The following is a 15156-nucleotide window of genomic DNA, read 5'->3' as shown; positions in this document are numbered from 1 at the left end:
ACACACACGTAATGGAATACAATTCACCCATGAGAAAGAAGGATATTTTGCCATTTGTGGCCCTTCCTTTCCTTTTTTTTTTTCCCCCTCCACTTTAAAAACCAGAATTTTATAACTGGGATAAACACTTCCATTGAGTCAAAAACAGTAAAATGCCAAAAAATAAACTTAATCGAGGAGGTTATCTATACTCCAGAATCTGAAATGACACAAAGAAATGGAAAGATGCCTTGTGCTCTTGCATTGGAAGAATCAATACTATCAACATGGCCACACTATCCAAAGCAATCCGCAGGTTCCATGCAACCCCTGTCAAAATACTCACGACATTCCTCACAGAACTAGAACAAACAATTTCAAAATTTTTAAGGAACAACGGAAGACCCTAAACAGGCAAAGCAATCTTTCGAAGGTCTCCTCTCCCTCCCTCCCTCCCTCTCTCTCTCTCTCTCTTTCTCTCTCTCTCTCTCTCTCTCTCTCTCTCTCTCTCTCTCTCTCTCTCCCCCCCCCTCTCTCCCCCTCTCTCTCTCTTCCCTCTCTCCCCCCCTCCCTTTCTCTGTCATCTTTTTGGTCTCTTTCCTTAGGATTTGATGACTTGAGACCATCCTTTATCATTCCTTGTAAAGCCGGCTTGATGGTGCTGAAATCTTGTAGCTTTTGTTTATCTGTGAAGCTTTTGATTTCTCCCTCAAATCTGAACGAGAGCCTTGCTGAATAGAGTATTCTTACCTGTCAGTTTTCCCCTTTCATCACTTTAAGTATGTTGTGCCACCCACTTCTGGCCTGTAGAGTTTCTGCTGAAAAATCAGCTGATAACCTTACGGGAGTTCCCTTGTATGTTATTTGTTGCTTTTCTCTCGTTCATTTTAATATTTTCTCCTTATCCTTAATTTTGGTCAATTTGATGACGATGTGCCTCGGTGTGTTCCCGTATGGTACTCTCTGCACTTCCACCTCATTTGGTTATTTAAAGGATCTTCAGTCTGTTCAATTCATAGGAGAGAACTTCCACGTGTATTTCTTCTCAGTTTTATGAAACAAAGAAGGACCCAGGAAACTGGCAAAACATAAATGCTTTTCTATTGGGTTGAGCAAAGACAGGCCCTGGCCGGGGACGGGGGGGGGGGTGCTGGAGGGTCGGGGGGGCGGTGTAGAGAAGGATATAGATCATTGTTAGAGTGCCTGCTTAGCATGCATGATGCCCTGGGTTCAATCCCCAGAACCACCATTAAAATAAATAAATAACCTAATCAAACCCATCCCCCTCCTCCCCCCCCCCCAAAAAAAAGAAGGAGAAAAGAGTGAGAGACAGAGACAGAGACAGACCATCGGGAAAAGTAGCTGCACTAATACTTCCAAGAAACAGGACAACATAAAGATAATGGAAGAAATGCTGGATAGTGAACAGCCACGGGTGGTTGGCACAGACCCATAGCTTCTGGACTCGCTAAAAAAAAAAAAAAAAAAAAAAAAAAAAGAATATGAGAATCATATGGATCAGGAGATTGGGTCTGAATTTTGTGCCGTTTGACTTGTGCCAGTTACAAAGGTCATGCATAAGGAAGATGACTGGCTACTTTATTGTCTGAAATGAGACACTTGAAAGTGAAAGGAGGTGCTATACAATCGTGCCTGGACTGGGATTTTTCTAAGGGAGCCCAAATCCTTTACAATATATATCATGTTTTCAAAAATGAATATCATTCCTGGACAAGATTTAAGCAATTTTTTTCTGTGTTATCAGTAAACATTTTTAAAAAATCAGTAAGAAAGGAAGAGGGAGAGAGAAAGAGAGAGAACAGGAGTAACTATACGCGCGCGCGCGTGCGTGCATGCATGTGTGTGTGTGTGTGTGTGTGTGTGTGTGTGTGCGCGCGTGTGCGCGCACGTGTGTTGAGGTGGGGGCCTAAAAGAGGGTGAGGATTCTTTTCATCGAGGTCTGTTTGTACAGAATTCTCTCCTTCTCCGCTTTACACTGTGAAGGAAAAGCCCAGCTGGGCTAACAAGCTAAGTCGCAAATCTAAGTGTAACAAGTGTCGGATTACTGATCTGAGTTCTGCTGGGCTAACTCGTAAATCTAAATTAATAAGTGCCGGTTTGCTGATTCCCTGTTCATATTTTGCTAGCCAGCTGGATTTTCAAAGAGACATATCTGGCCTTGAAATGTTGGTTTGCTGCCTCACTGCCTCTACTTTCGTGATAATGATGTTGCTAAAGCTATTGCGTGCCTATTGGCCGAATACCCCAAGCTGGTACTTAACCCTATAAAACCTCATGTGCACGTCTTGGAGGTGCTCAAGGCTTAGGAGCAGAAGCCCCTCTGAGCCCGCCGGCGTAATAAATCTGAGTACTCCAACCCTCCGAGTGGTGCTTGTTTCTTGGCTGGCCTGTCATTTCCATAACAGCACCGTTGACAATAAGAACGTCACTCTCGTTCCGGCATAAAGAAGACATCTGGGGAGGGTGGGGTGGGGGGGTGGGGTGTAGATCTATGTTATGTCCTGATTCCAGGAAGGAAAGGGGCAAGAGTCGGCGTGCCCTTCTTTCTGGGGTATCTGTCTGTTCGCTTTTGGTGTTCGGCTGGTTTGGTTATTTCAGCTTTCTGTTTGGTTCCTTTCACAGATCCAGTGGCTCAAAACAGCATTCTGATTTTCTTTTCTCCTGGGGTTTGGTTTTTGATAGGTAGAGGGACAGGGCCCACGCAGGGGTGGGGGTGGGGGGTCACTGTGCCGGAGAAAGGGAGGCGGCTGTGGTGAAATCATCGAGCAGAGGGGATTTCTACGAGAGGGACTCTCCGAAGTGAATGGGGTCCAAGGAGATCAGCAGGGTTTCTGTGTGCTCGTTTGGTTTTGTTCGTGCGTGTGTTTGTTTTTTCTGGACGAGGCCAAAGAACTCTTCAGGTGGAGGTGTGTGTCCAAAGGGTCTGACAGGATGGGAGGATGCGGGGCGAGTCAGTCCATGTGCCCAGAAAGAGAGAGAATCTGTCATAGCTGAGACTCAGGCCTTTTTCAGACCTAGGCCCAGAGAGCAGTTCGGCTCCGAGCATTCACGGAGAAGTTCGCCGCCACCTCAGTCCTGTCCCCCACCCCCGCCCTCCCCCACGCCTCAGCCCCCAGTGAAGGAGGAATCATGAAGTGGCCGCACTTAGGCTAAGCCAATTTTTGGCTTTATGCTTACTGCTTGCTTTTAGAACGATCAGCAAACTCGACTGACCAGACACCGCTCCCAGCTCCAGGCCCACTGTTAAAAACAGCTAAAGTTGTCGATTCTAACTGTTTGATTTGACCTTCCTCTGATCGTTCAACTTGACAATCATGTTTGGCGTCTGAGTCTTTCCCCAGGAAGGGAGTCACGGGAGGATAAGCTCAGGAGAACGACCAGCCCCCTCCCACCCCCCACCCCCCACCCCGAGTTCCTCCGTGGCGCTGGTGCCACCGGGTGAGTCTGACCAGATAAAGAAGGTCACGGGCTGATGACCTACTAGACCACCAGGAGGTCCCATGTTACCAGACACTCATCCAGATTTAGGAGGAAGTTTCATCAGAGACCCTTGTTGATCATGAGCACCTTTTGTGCTCCCGCCTGTTGTGATTCCCTTTCATGCTCCAACCTGTTCGTCCACAGAAGCATGAAACCCCAACCCCAAGACGGGTTCACAGTTTGGAGGGCACTAGCCTGCTGTGAGTCCCCTTTGCCCAGCAAAGCAATCAAGCTGCCTCTTTTCTTCTAAACTCTAAGACCCTGTCTCTGGGTTATTTGGCTCGTCAGGGACGGGGTGGGGGAGGGCGATCTTTCGGCAACACCCGCAGAAGTTTCCCTGAGTGGCAGGAACCAGCGTGGCCCTCAGGCCTCAGCCCCGCAGGCAGGCAGGCAGGCAGGCAGGCAGAGTTGGAGCGACCGTTGGTCCCGCCCCCGCCCGCGCACCACCCCCCCCCGCCCCCGCCGCTGCTTCCGCCGCCGCCCCCGCCGCCGCTTCTGCCGCCGCCGCCGCCGCCGCCGCCGCCGCCGCCGCCGCCTCCCAGGCCTTCTCCACCGATCGGTCCCAAATCGACTGACTGTCTCCTGGAAGCGGGGGCGGGGACGTCAGGAGGATCCATTCGGCAGGGCCTCGTTCAATCGCTTCATTCAAATGCAGAAAGCTCTGTGCTCAGGTCAGAGCCTTTGACTTGGCCTCCGGCTCCTCTCTGTTGAACGGCTTTTGTTCTTTGGTTTCAATTTCCCCACCCTTAGGCCACCCCGTCCCAACTGCACGGAGGGAGGCGGGAGGGAGGGGGAGAATCTCGCCTGGTCTCAGGCCAAAGGAGTCCCCTCCTTTTCCTAATCTGGGTAAACCCCACTACACCGTTTGAGAATCATGGAAGGGCATGGAAGCAGACCTCTGACTTGATAGATTCCTCTGGGATGGGAGACTTTAAAAAAACAAAATTCTTTTTCCCCTGCTTCCAGGGAGGCAGAAAGGAGGGCCAGAGTGTTCCTCTTGCCTCGGGCAGTTCTTTGTTTGTTTCTTTCTTTCTTTTGTTAAATCATTTTTTTTTTCCTTTTTTTCTTCCAGTTTTATTGAGACAGAGTTGACATACAGCAGTGTATACTTTTGGGGGGGGGCGGGGAGAGGAATTCGATTTTATGTATTTATTTTTGACCGGAGGTACTGGGGATTAAACCCAGGACCTTGTGCTTGCTTGCTAAGCACACACTCTACCACTGACCTATACCCTCCCCCTTGGCCAGTTGTGAAGTCCCTTTCATTCAGCATAGTCCATCGGGCACATTTTGGGGCAGCCTACTCTGGACCCCAACATTTCCCTATTCTGTAACTTCCCTGGAAGTTTTACACATTAAAAGCTGGGCTGTTGACTGTGCGTGTGCGTCCATGCGTGCGTGGGTGCGTGCGTGCGTCTGAGCGTGCATGCGTGCGTGTGGTGTGGGGGCAGGAGGGAGGGAATAGTTTCCTAGAGGGCCTGCGTTTCATGGACCCAGTTTCTTAGTTCTGAGAACAGGTCTGTTCAAGGAAACAGTTGTAGTATCTCGTCTCAGGAGGCGGTGGTGTCGATGGGCTTCTGAAGCTAGGCCTAGGGAGCAAGCAGTCAGGTATCGCCTAAGAGGCACTTGTGTGGAAAACCAAAGTACAGCACAAAGGTTAATCATTGGAGCAGATGAGAAACCAGATTCAGGGCCGGGAGTAGGGGGTCAGTCTGGTAGGAGATTTCCACACATCGGGGTCATCGAAACGGCTCGAGCAGTATGAAATGCCTCTGATGATGTCCTGGGGTGTTCGGCTCAACTCTCTGAGCGGCTCCTCCAAAAACAGGCCCTAGGATGGTTTCCACAGGAGCTGTTGTGGCCATTTCTCTGACGTTTACCTCCCGTTGCCCAGCTTCAGTCTGCAGGGCTTCAGGAGACGGAGCATTTTAGTACTCAATGATGCCAAGACAAAAGGGTGAGAGAAAATGGGAAACGTTCGTGGAGATGGTCCTAGGCAGATAGTGGAGGCAACTAGAAGACTTTCAGTCTCCGGGCCGGCTTTCAGGTTGAGACAAAAACCCTAAGGCAAGCGCTTGCTGCCACAGCACATCGACTAACACGGGAACCATCCAGAGAAGATCAGCACGGCCCCTGAACGTGGACGACACACACACATACGTGAAGCGTTCCGTAGCTTTAGTGTGTCAGTCACCCAGAGAAAGACAGATATCCTATGCCATCACTTCTAGATGGGATCTGAAAGTAAGTCAAGACACCCATCCATACATAAATAACTCCATTTTAAAAAGACTCCAAGGAACCTATTTACAAACCAGAAACAGACTGGACTCGCAGACATGGAAAAGAAACCGATGGTTAACACAGGGGACAGGGTAGGGTGGAGGAACGGGGGAGGGCAGAGGGATAAATCAGGAGTTTGGGATTAGCAGATATAAACCACCCTATACAAACTAGGTACACAAGTAGGTCCTACTGTCTAGCACAGGGAACTATGTTCAATAGCTTGTAATAACCTATCCTGAAAAAGTATACGTGTGTGTGTGTGTGTGTGTGTGTGTGTGTGTGTGTGTGTGTGTGTGAATAAGTGAATCACTATGCCGTACGTCATAAATGAACACAACATTGTAAGTCAACTATACTTCCATTGACAGAGAGTTCCTACAATAAACAGGCAGGCAGGCAGGCAGGCAGGCAGGCAGGCAGGCAGGCAGGCAGACAGACACAGACACAGACACAGACACAGACACAGACACACACACACACACACACACACACACACACACACACACACACACACACACACACACACACACACACGCCCCACAGACACAGGGGAACCCTAAGGAAAACGAGTAGCACTAGTATCTCTTATCCATGCATGTCTATCCCAGTTTAATGGAAACCTAAGTTTTTGCCTCCAAGTCAATGATGCTAATAACTCTGCTGCCAAGAATAGAAAAATCCTCACGGAGGATTTCTGAATCCCAGAAGGGTCAGGGAGGGAGAAAAAGAGAAAGGGTTCCATTCTGCTGACAGAGGTATGATAGTTACCATGTGGGTGTCCGCCTCTAAAAGGAAAGGAAGGGGAAAAAACAAAAGTTTATTTTCCCTTGTATCTGAAAAGAAAAAAATTTAAAACTCAATCCTCTTGGAGACAAGAAGTCGTACACACCTCATGTCACTGATTCTCCTCCTCCACCTCCTCCTCCTCCTTCCTCTACTTCTTCTTCTAGTCTATACCTCCCATGGATTCTGACGACCTTGCCTGATGATGGCGGGTGATGGGGGCAGAGATCGATCCTTCTGAGAAGTAAGTTGGCAAGCGCTTTAGTGAAGCCTCGTAGGATTTACCCAGTGAAGCGAGTGCCTTCGTCCCTGGAGGCTGCGGAAAGTATGTCCCCAAGTCACATACGCATGTGTTTGTCTTTTGTTGTCGTTGTTGTTGTTGTTGGTGGTGGTGGTGGTGGTGGTGGTGGTGTGTGTGTGTTTGTTTGTTTGTTTATTTGTTTGTTTGTTTGTTTGTTTGTAGCAGTGTCCTGGCCATGCTGAGGGCATCAGGCTTGCAGCGGGGGAAGGAAGGCTTCAACCCCTTTGGAAGTCATACCTACCATCCCAAGAACGTCTGGATGACCCCTACTATGTGGCAGTTGAATGGGGGCCAGTTACTGGGGTTCAGCGGGTCCAGAGAGAGGAGGTCTGAGGCCTCTGGGGACAAAAAGTTTGTACGTATGTATGTATGTATGTATGGCCAGTTGACTGTTTTTGCGGTCCTATAGGAATCTTCCTGCCCCTGTCTATTGAACAATGGGAGTCATCTTCCAAGTGCCCTGACACCAGACACCACGGTGGGTGAAGGAATGCGGGTGGGGTGGGGTGGGGGTGGGTGGGGGAGGTCATCCAGGGAGCTGGGAGAAACCGAGCACGTCCGTGGGTCGGTGGGTCGGCCTGTCGGATGGTCGCCATGCTGGGTTTCCCCTAACCCAGGCCATTTGCCGAATGGACAGAACAGACTGGGGCCACGTGTGCCACCCACCCTCTTTCCGGAGGCTGTGGTCCACTGTGTTTGCATGAAAGTCAGTGAAGGAGGCATCTCCTCGGGACTCGGTTCCGTCCCTTTCACGAGAGCCTCCACTTTGGATGACAGCCAGCCAGCCAGCCAGCCCTCGATGCCAGGGCAGTAGACGACTGCCAGGAATATCCCATCCTTTCTGGAACCCTGAGTGTACCCACCTGTACAGACACAAGGCTGAAGAATACATGACGTTCCTTCCTAGTTGACAGCACTCCCCATGTCACTGAAACAGTGTCCAGTACGCTGACGTCATCTCCTCCCTCTCCCACACCCCCGCACGCGCACAAACACGCGCGCGCGCGCGCGCACACACACACACACACACACACTCTGTCTGTCTGTCTGTCTGTCTGTCTTTCTGTCTGTCTGTCTGTCTTCTAAGGATGGAGAAGAGTTTGCTGAGCTATTTCGGGTGCCCTCTCATCCTAGTTCCTATCTCCAAGTTGGTTCAAAGTCCAAAAGGCGGTCAAGCACTTAATCAGATAGGTCCCTCGTAAAGAATGTCTCCCACATCACGACGACAGGCTTCTTAGGCCAGCCGAGAAGCTCCTTCAGTTCTGCGCCCATCTTGGCTCTAAGTTGATATCAGTCTGTTACGGAAATGACAGGCCAGCCAAGAAACAAGCACCACTCTGAGGGTTGGAGTACTCAGATTTATTACGCCGGCGGGCTCAGAGGGGCTTCTGCTCCGAAGCTCTGAGCACCTCCAAGACGTGCACATGAGGTTTCATAGGGTTAATTACAAATATGGGTCTATTCGCCAATAAGACTCAAACAACAAAAAGCAAAGGATCAGTACACTGGAGCTTATCAATTTGGAACAGATCACGTTACTGACACTTGTTGAGCTTGGATTTACGAGTTAGCTTGTTAGCCCAGTAAACTGACACTAAACTTCAGATTTACGAGCTAGCCCAGCAGAACTTAGATCAGTAAACGGACACTTATCACACTTAGATTTGTGACTTTAGCTTGTTAGCCCAGCTGGGCTTTTCCTTTACAAGTCCTCCAGGATCCAAGAAAGCCACGTTGGAAAACAAGTGGTGATTCTGATGGGACAGGAGATCAGTCATTTGGGGGCGAAGGGTGGGGTAGGGAGACATACCAGCCTGTCTGTCTGTTTTCACCCAGTGTGGGAGCCGTCCCAAAGAGATAACTCGAGAAGAGAGAAACAGGGAGTTGACAAAGAACACGTGCAGTGGCGTGCCCTCCCCCCCCACCCCAGGAGAAGGCCAAGCCAGAAGTCCCTCCGGATGGCGGGCTCCGGACTCCAGCTTCCAGGGGAAGCGATTTTTTTTTTCCTCCCCATTTCAGGCCCGGAAGAAGAGGGAGAGGCAGAGTGTCCTTCTCGGGCATCCGCTGTTTCTGAAGCACGCTTGTTGCCAAAAGATCGGCCCCCGTCCCCGACGAGCCCAAGAATCCAGAGACAAGGTCTTGGAGCTTAGAAGCAAAGAGGCCATTTTATCACTCTGCCGGGCAAAGGGGATTCACAGCAGGCTAGCGTCTTCAAAACTGTGTACCCACCTTGGGGATGGAGTGGGTGGGGTGGTTCTAGAGCCATAGCTCAAACAATCGGGCATCGATCACCATCCACAGAATCGTTTTCTCATCAGAAGACTCAGAATGGTGTCACGATGCCTCCAGGTGACCCATTCTATAGAGGCTGGTGGTTAGATCTCGTTATCTCATAAGCACTCAAGGTGTGGCCTTCTTGGTCACTCAGGCTATTTTGTCAGGTCATTAGTCCCGTGACCGACCTTCTCCTCGGAGAAAGACTCAGAGACCCAGCATGATGATGACTTTCAATGAGTGAAATACAGTAGAAACAGTAAGATCGATAGCTTCCAGTTTCAACAACAGGCCTGGAACCGTGAGCAGCAACCAGTCAGTCAGGACAGTTGACCGTTTTCAGGGCGAGCATAAGAAACCGAATGACACCCCCCCCAGCAAATGAATGAGTGAATGAATGAATGAATGACCTAATGATCCTCCCCTCCCCCCCCCCGCCAAAAAAAGAAGAAGCAATCCGTTAGCCTAATTCCGGCCATTTTATTCATCCTCCTTCACCCTGAAGCCCCAGTCACCCACGTGCCACAGTGGTCTGTTTTCTGGTTTCCTCCACCACCCCACCCCCCACCAACCACCACCCCGCCAACATCCCCCCATGCCCAACCACAGCCCCAAGTGTGGGACTGGACGGGGGTGCAGGGGGCTGAGGGGGCGGCAATGGCGGCTTGAGGTGAGGGTGGGGAGTGTTCCGCCCAGATCGTATAGGAAGCTCAAACACAGCTGCAGTACGAGACAAGATGGTAGATTTCTGTGAGTCCTCCCTCCTCTTAAAATCCGTCCTAAGGAGGAGACAGACAGAAAGAGAAACATCACCCTCACTCCCAACGCCTCCTGCGCCCTCGATGCGCCCCAAAACAACAAGAAAAACAAAAACAAACACGACCACAAATAAGTCGCTATCCCTGGGGAAGAAGGATTCGATGGCATGGGGATATCATTCTAAAATTCATTCCCTCTTCATCACATTTCATGGAAACCGATTGCAATCTATGAGGCCCTGTGAAGGTAGGGGTTGGGGGGGTAGGGAGGAGGGAGGGAAGTGAAGGGGGGAGAGAGAGAGAGAGAGAGAGAGAGAGAGAGAGAGAGAGAGAGAGAGAGCGAGCAGAGGAGAGGAGGGATAAAAGGGGAGAGGACAGGAAAGGAGAGGAGGGAAAAGAGGGGAGGGGAGGGGAAATGAGAAGAGGCGAGGGGAGAGGAGAAGAGGGAGAGGAGAGGAGTGGAGGGGAGAAGAGAGGAGTGGAGGGGTGAGGGGGAAGTGGGGAGAACAGGGAAGAGGAGAGGAGGGGAGAGGAGAGGAAAGAGAGACAAGGGAGACAGACAGACACGCATGCGCGCGCGCGCGCGCGCACACACACAGAATAGCGAAATGGAGAGAGAGGCAGAGAGAGAGAGAGAGAGAGAGAGAGAGAGAGAGAGAGAGAGAGAGAGGCAGAGAGAGAGAGAGAGAGAGAGACAGACAGACAGACAGACAGACAGACAGACAGACAGACATGGATCTAGGTCAGGGATACTACACATGGGTATTCTTCTGAGTGATTTTATGTGTTTTCTCAATCGCCACCTCTATGGAGATAAAAATCGCTCCCATAAGATGAAGGGAGTCCTTCTGCCACCGCCCGCGGCCCCGCCCACCAGCACCGCTTGTGTTTGTCAGGGATTCCAAGCCAAAGCACGTGGAAGGAGCGGGAGAGCTTCCTGGCAGCCCAAGGAGGAGGAAAGTCCGGCAGCATGAGAGAGGTGGTTGGCACGGGGAAGCTGGAGGCCGGCTGAAGAGAAGATGGGTGAGGGGGCAGGGAGGAGGGTTTCCCAAGTTGGAGAGCCAAGACGAGGGAGGGGAGCTGTCGGTGGCTGCGTTCTGACCCCGACCCCAACCCTGACTGGAGCGGATCCCTGAAAGGAGGCGGTTCGGGCTCTCTGGCCGAGAACGCCCCTCTCTTCCTCTTTGTGCAGAAACACCTTCCGCGGACAGAGAAAGTCCATCCCGAGACCCTCGTCGGAAGAGTCCTTTCCAGACCCATCACGATCCTCCTGGGCCAAGGGGTCCAGGGGATGGGGCGGGGCCTCCATTCGATCCGTCTTCCGTCCGTCCGTCCATCCACAAGATCTTGAACATCCATGTAGGATTCTGGATGGTAGCAGTTTTCCAGGATCCTCGAAATCCTTGTAAGTCCTCTCCTGGCAGATTCGACCCCTAGGTCGTACCGCGCAGCACAGGGCACTAGATTCAGTCCCTCGGGACGAGGGTTCCTGAAAAAGACCAGGAAAAAGAAGAACAGAATCACTATGGTGTGCACCAGCCAGAAACCAGCACCACCTTGTCACTCTAACAGACTTGCAAAAGGCGGGGTAGGGAGAGAAAGTCATAGGATGGCTACCGTCCCTCCCACCCCCACCCCACACGCCAAGCCCCAGACCATCATCATCCCTGCTCCCCCTCCCCTCCCCTTTCCTCTCCCTTCCCCCTCCCCCTCCCCCTCCCCTCCATCGACGCCCGCCTCCCGCTTGTACCCCACTCCTCTGAACCCAGCACCACCCACCCCAGCCTGGACGGGCTCGGCTCAGATCGGCTCAGCTCGGCTCGGCTCGGCCCGGCCCAGCCCGGCCCGGCCCGGCCGTCCGGTCGACTTCTTCGCAGGGTCTAAAATAGCGCCCGGCCGACAGGAAGGTGGCACATGGCACATGGCAGGGGAGCGAGCGGGACGGTTCGGGATCTCTGGGTGGCAGGGACACGCGGCCGGACAACCAGGAGCACGGACGGCCTGGCGTGCGTTTCTCCGCTCGTGGGGGCCTCGACCAGAGACCGTGGTACGGGGAACGGGGACACACACACACCACACACACACACACACACACACCACACACACACACACACACCACACACACCACACACACCACACAGGCACAGACACACACACAGACACACACACACACACACACACACACACACACACACACACACACACACACACACACACACACACACACACACACACACACCCTTCACCCCCACCCCCAAACCTCTGACAGCTTTCGTTTGTTTTCGGCCGACCGTCCCTCGATGAGGTACGAGTGCCTTGGCTGGGGCTGGGGGGGGGGGGTGGAGTTCCTCCCTCCACAACGACCCCACACAGGCTCTGTTCTGGTCACCCGAGTCCTCTTCCAAGTCAGACCACAGGCCTCCATCACCCGGCGCGAGCACTCGGGGAAACAGTCACCATCCTCATCGCTCCGCTCCACCTCTACACGTGAAGAACTGTTCCCAGCCCACGCCACTCCACCCCACCCCACGCCCCGATGCCACCCACCGCAGTGGAGAGAAACGAGACGAATCCACAGACGTGCATCAATCCGATGAAGAAAACGACGGCCCTATTCCAAGGAAGCATGGATATCTAGGTAGGAGATTCATCGAGTACTATGGAGGCGGTGGGAAAGGGGGGGGTTGCGGTGGGGAGGGTCTAGAGATCAGGCAGTACAGCCCATGCTTAGCATGCAAAAAATAAAGGTCCAGGGTTCAATCCCCAGCACCTACTCTTCAAAAATAACCCGAGAAGAAGCAAGACGGCGGAGTAGAAGGACGCTCGTAGCTCACCCTCTCCCACAAATACACCAAAACTCACATCGACGGACCCACTCGGCCAATCAGACCACCTGCGGAACTCCGACAGAACACCGCCCTCTTCGAAAGACAAAGACGCCCAAAATCTGGTAGGAGAAAAGGAGAAAAGAAAGAGTCAAAAGCAAAACAGTGCGGGAGGGACCGGCAGAGGAGGAATAGGGCTCGTTCGCCAAACCTCCCCCTCTCCAACGGAGAGGCCGACGGGACGGTGGGGGAGCCTCCGAGTCTCAGATCTGCCCGGAGCGCCCCTTGACCGACCGACCCAAGTGAAATGGGCACAGAGGGTCCCCGCGACACCCAGCCCGAGTCGCAGGCCGGCAGCCGGGGGCCGGGACAGGCCGCACGAGCCGGGCGGAGGACCGTGGCGGCGGCACCACGCGCCGTGGCCGGGAGGGGATACAGAGCAGAACAACCCGCCCCCCCAACTTTCTTTCCATTACGGGGAAAGAAAGGCAAAGCAACACGGCCGGTGTGCCCTGGGGGGAGGGGCGCCGTAGCCTCCATCTCCTCAGACCCGCGGCGCCATCACCGGCCCTTCTCGCGAGAAGAGAGGCGGGGCGCAGCCACAGCCGCCATAGCCCCTGGCGCGCAGCGCGCAGCGCGCGGGCGGGGGCGGGAGCGGGGGCGGGGCCGAGACTCGAATCCGCACCCGGGGGCTCTGCAACCTCCTAGGCAGGACTGAGACTCGTTTTCAGCCTGAGGCAGATATTATATATCTGCCCCGGTACCTCAGAGAACTCGCGCCACCAAGACTAAGAAGGAGCCGAGTTTTGGAACGCAGCAGGGGCGGGGCGGTTCCACGGTCTCCCCCGAGCCCACCTACGGAGAGGAGCGCCGACCCGACCCGAGGCGGAGCACACAGCCGCACAGAGCAGCGGAGCGACCGGCGCCGGGAGAGGGCAGGCGGCCAGCCACCCTCCGACCGCGGTGCCAGGAGGGGGTGCGATCTACTTGCCCACAGGCACCGAGGGCAGCACAGACGAGGGCGCCGACGGAGGGCCCGCGGAAACAGCAAGCTGAGTTCACGAAACAGGGCGACGACAGAAAGACTTCTCGGTGAAACCGTTAAGAGCGCACCGTCTCCAGGAGAACACATCCTTTTTTTTTTTTCCTCTTTTTTTTTTTTTTTTCTTTTCCTTTTTCTTTTTTAATCTCTTTTATATCGGTTTTACCTTCTGTTACCTTTTTAACCTTTACTTTTGAACAGTCGTATACGTTTACGGCTTTAATCCCTTTTAAATGTTTCATTTCAAGTCTTTATTATTATTATTTTTAAACATCCACCCCCTTCCCTTTTTCATTCTCTTGGTTTTGATCTCCTGTTACTGGTTATTCACAGGTTTCAAATATTGTTTCTCGAATTTTTTCCTCCTTTTTATTAAGGTTATTAAAAGACGTCTCAACTCGATCGCTATTCTGCTTCCACTGACTCTTCTATTCATGATTACACACTGTCTTCAAACCTTTTCTTTCTCCCGTCTTTTAAAATCCTCTGTTTTATCTTTTGTTAAAATCTGTTCTATTTCCGATTACCTTTTAAAAATTTACTTTTGAAACAATTGTATATTATTTTCTGATCTTTTCTATCTGTTTTTAAAGGCTTTTAGAAGACGTCTCAACTCAATTGCTATTCTGCTTCAACTTGCTCTTCTATTATTGATCGTACACTGTTTTCAAACCTTTTTTTCTCCATTCTTTTAACATCCTGCCCCCCACCCCCCTCTCTCCCTCTCCCCCTCTGTCTCTGTCTCTGTCTCTCTCTCTCTCTCTCTCTCTCTCTCCCCCTATCCCCCTCTCTCTTTTAAAGTTTTATTCCTGCCTAGGCTTTCGATAAATACATAAACTCCTTAAGGACCCCAATAGATAACTGATACTCCTTAAGCCACAGTGCCAGAGAGATAGGAGCATTATGAAGAAGCAGAGGAACCACTCCCAATTAAAAGAGCCAGAGAAATTCCCTGAAAGCACGATCCATGAAATAGACGTGGATGGCCCGCTCGATCAAGATTTCCAAAAAGGAGTGATCCAAGTCCTGAAGGAACTCCAAGAGATAGTGTTGAGAGATATACTATACGTCAAAAACGAAATCGAAGCTATAAAGAAGAGTCCAGGAGAACTGGTCAACTCATTGGCTGAAATGAGAACTGGTCTAAAGGCTGTCCAAAGCAGGCTAGATCACGCAGAGGAACGAATAAGTGGCCTAGAAGGCAGGACAACAGAAAGAACCCAATCAGAACAGCTGAGAGAAAAACCAATAAAGAACAACGAAAACCATCTTAGGGACCTAAGGGACCCTCGAAAGCGTGCCCATCTACGCACAATAGGGGTTCCAGAAGGGGAAGAAAGAACCAAGGGGACGGAAAAGATATTCGAAGAAAGCATGACTGAAAATTTCCCAAATCTAAAGAAGGAA

General features: G+C 51.9%; 3 long non-coding RNA genes and 1 other non-coding gene across 4 annotated transcripts; 3 read left to right on the top strand and 1 right to left on the bottom strand.

Moving 5' to 3' along the window:
- Positions 1 to 3400: 3400 nt before the first annotated feature.
- LOC141579079 (uncharacterized) lies at positions 3401 to 7220 on the top strand. The gene is made up of 3 exons (XR_012510103.1): positions 3401 to 4151; positions 6717 to 6874; positions 7013 to 7220. It is a non-coding gene; the product is annotated as an uncharacterized LOC141579079 (long non-coding RNA).
- On the top strand, positions 5552 to 5660 carry LOC141579089 (U6 spliceosomal RNA). The gene has a single exon (XR_012510121.1). It is a non-coding gene; the product is annotated as a U6 spliceosomal RNA (small nuclear RNA).
- A 2364-nt stretch (positions 7221 to 9584) lies between the features above and the next one.
- LOC141579081 (uncharacterized) lies at positions 9585 to 11801 on the bottom strand. The gene is made up of 2 exons (XR_012510105.1): positions 11662 to 11801; positions 9585 to 11371 (listed from the first exon to the last, which is right to left on the bottom strand). It is a non-coding gene; the product is annotated as an uncharacterized LOC141579081 (long non-coding RNA).
- A 578-nt stretch (positions 11802 to 12379) lies between these two features.
- LOC141579078 (uncharacterized) lies at positions 12380 to 13865 on the top strand. Its single transcript, XR_012510102.1, has 3 exons — positions 12380 to 12520; positions 12650 to 12832; positions 13477 to 13865. It is a non-coding gene; the product is annotated as an uncharacterized LOC141579078 (long non-coding RNA).
- Positions 13866 to 15156: the final 1291 nt, after the last annotated feature.

The sequence above is a fragment of the Camelus bactrianus genome, chromosome 1 (genome assembly GCF_048773025.1).
Source record: "Camelus bactrianus isolate YW-2024 breed Bactrian camel chromosome 1, ASM4877302v1, whole genome shotgun sequence".
NCBI lineage: Eukaryota > Metazoa > Chordata > Mammalia > Artiodactyla > Camelidae > Camelus > Camelus bactrianus.
This window is presented reverse-complemented; position numbering and strand designations above follow the sequence as displayed.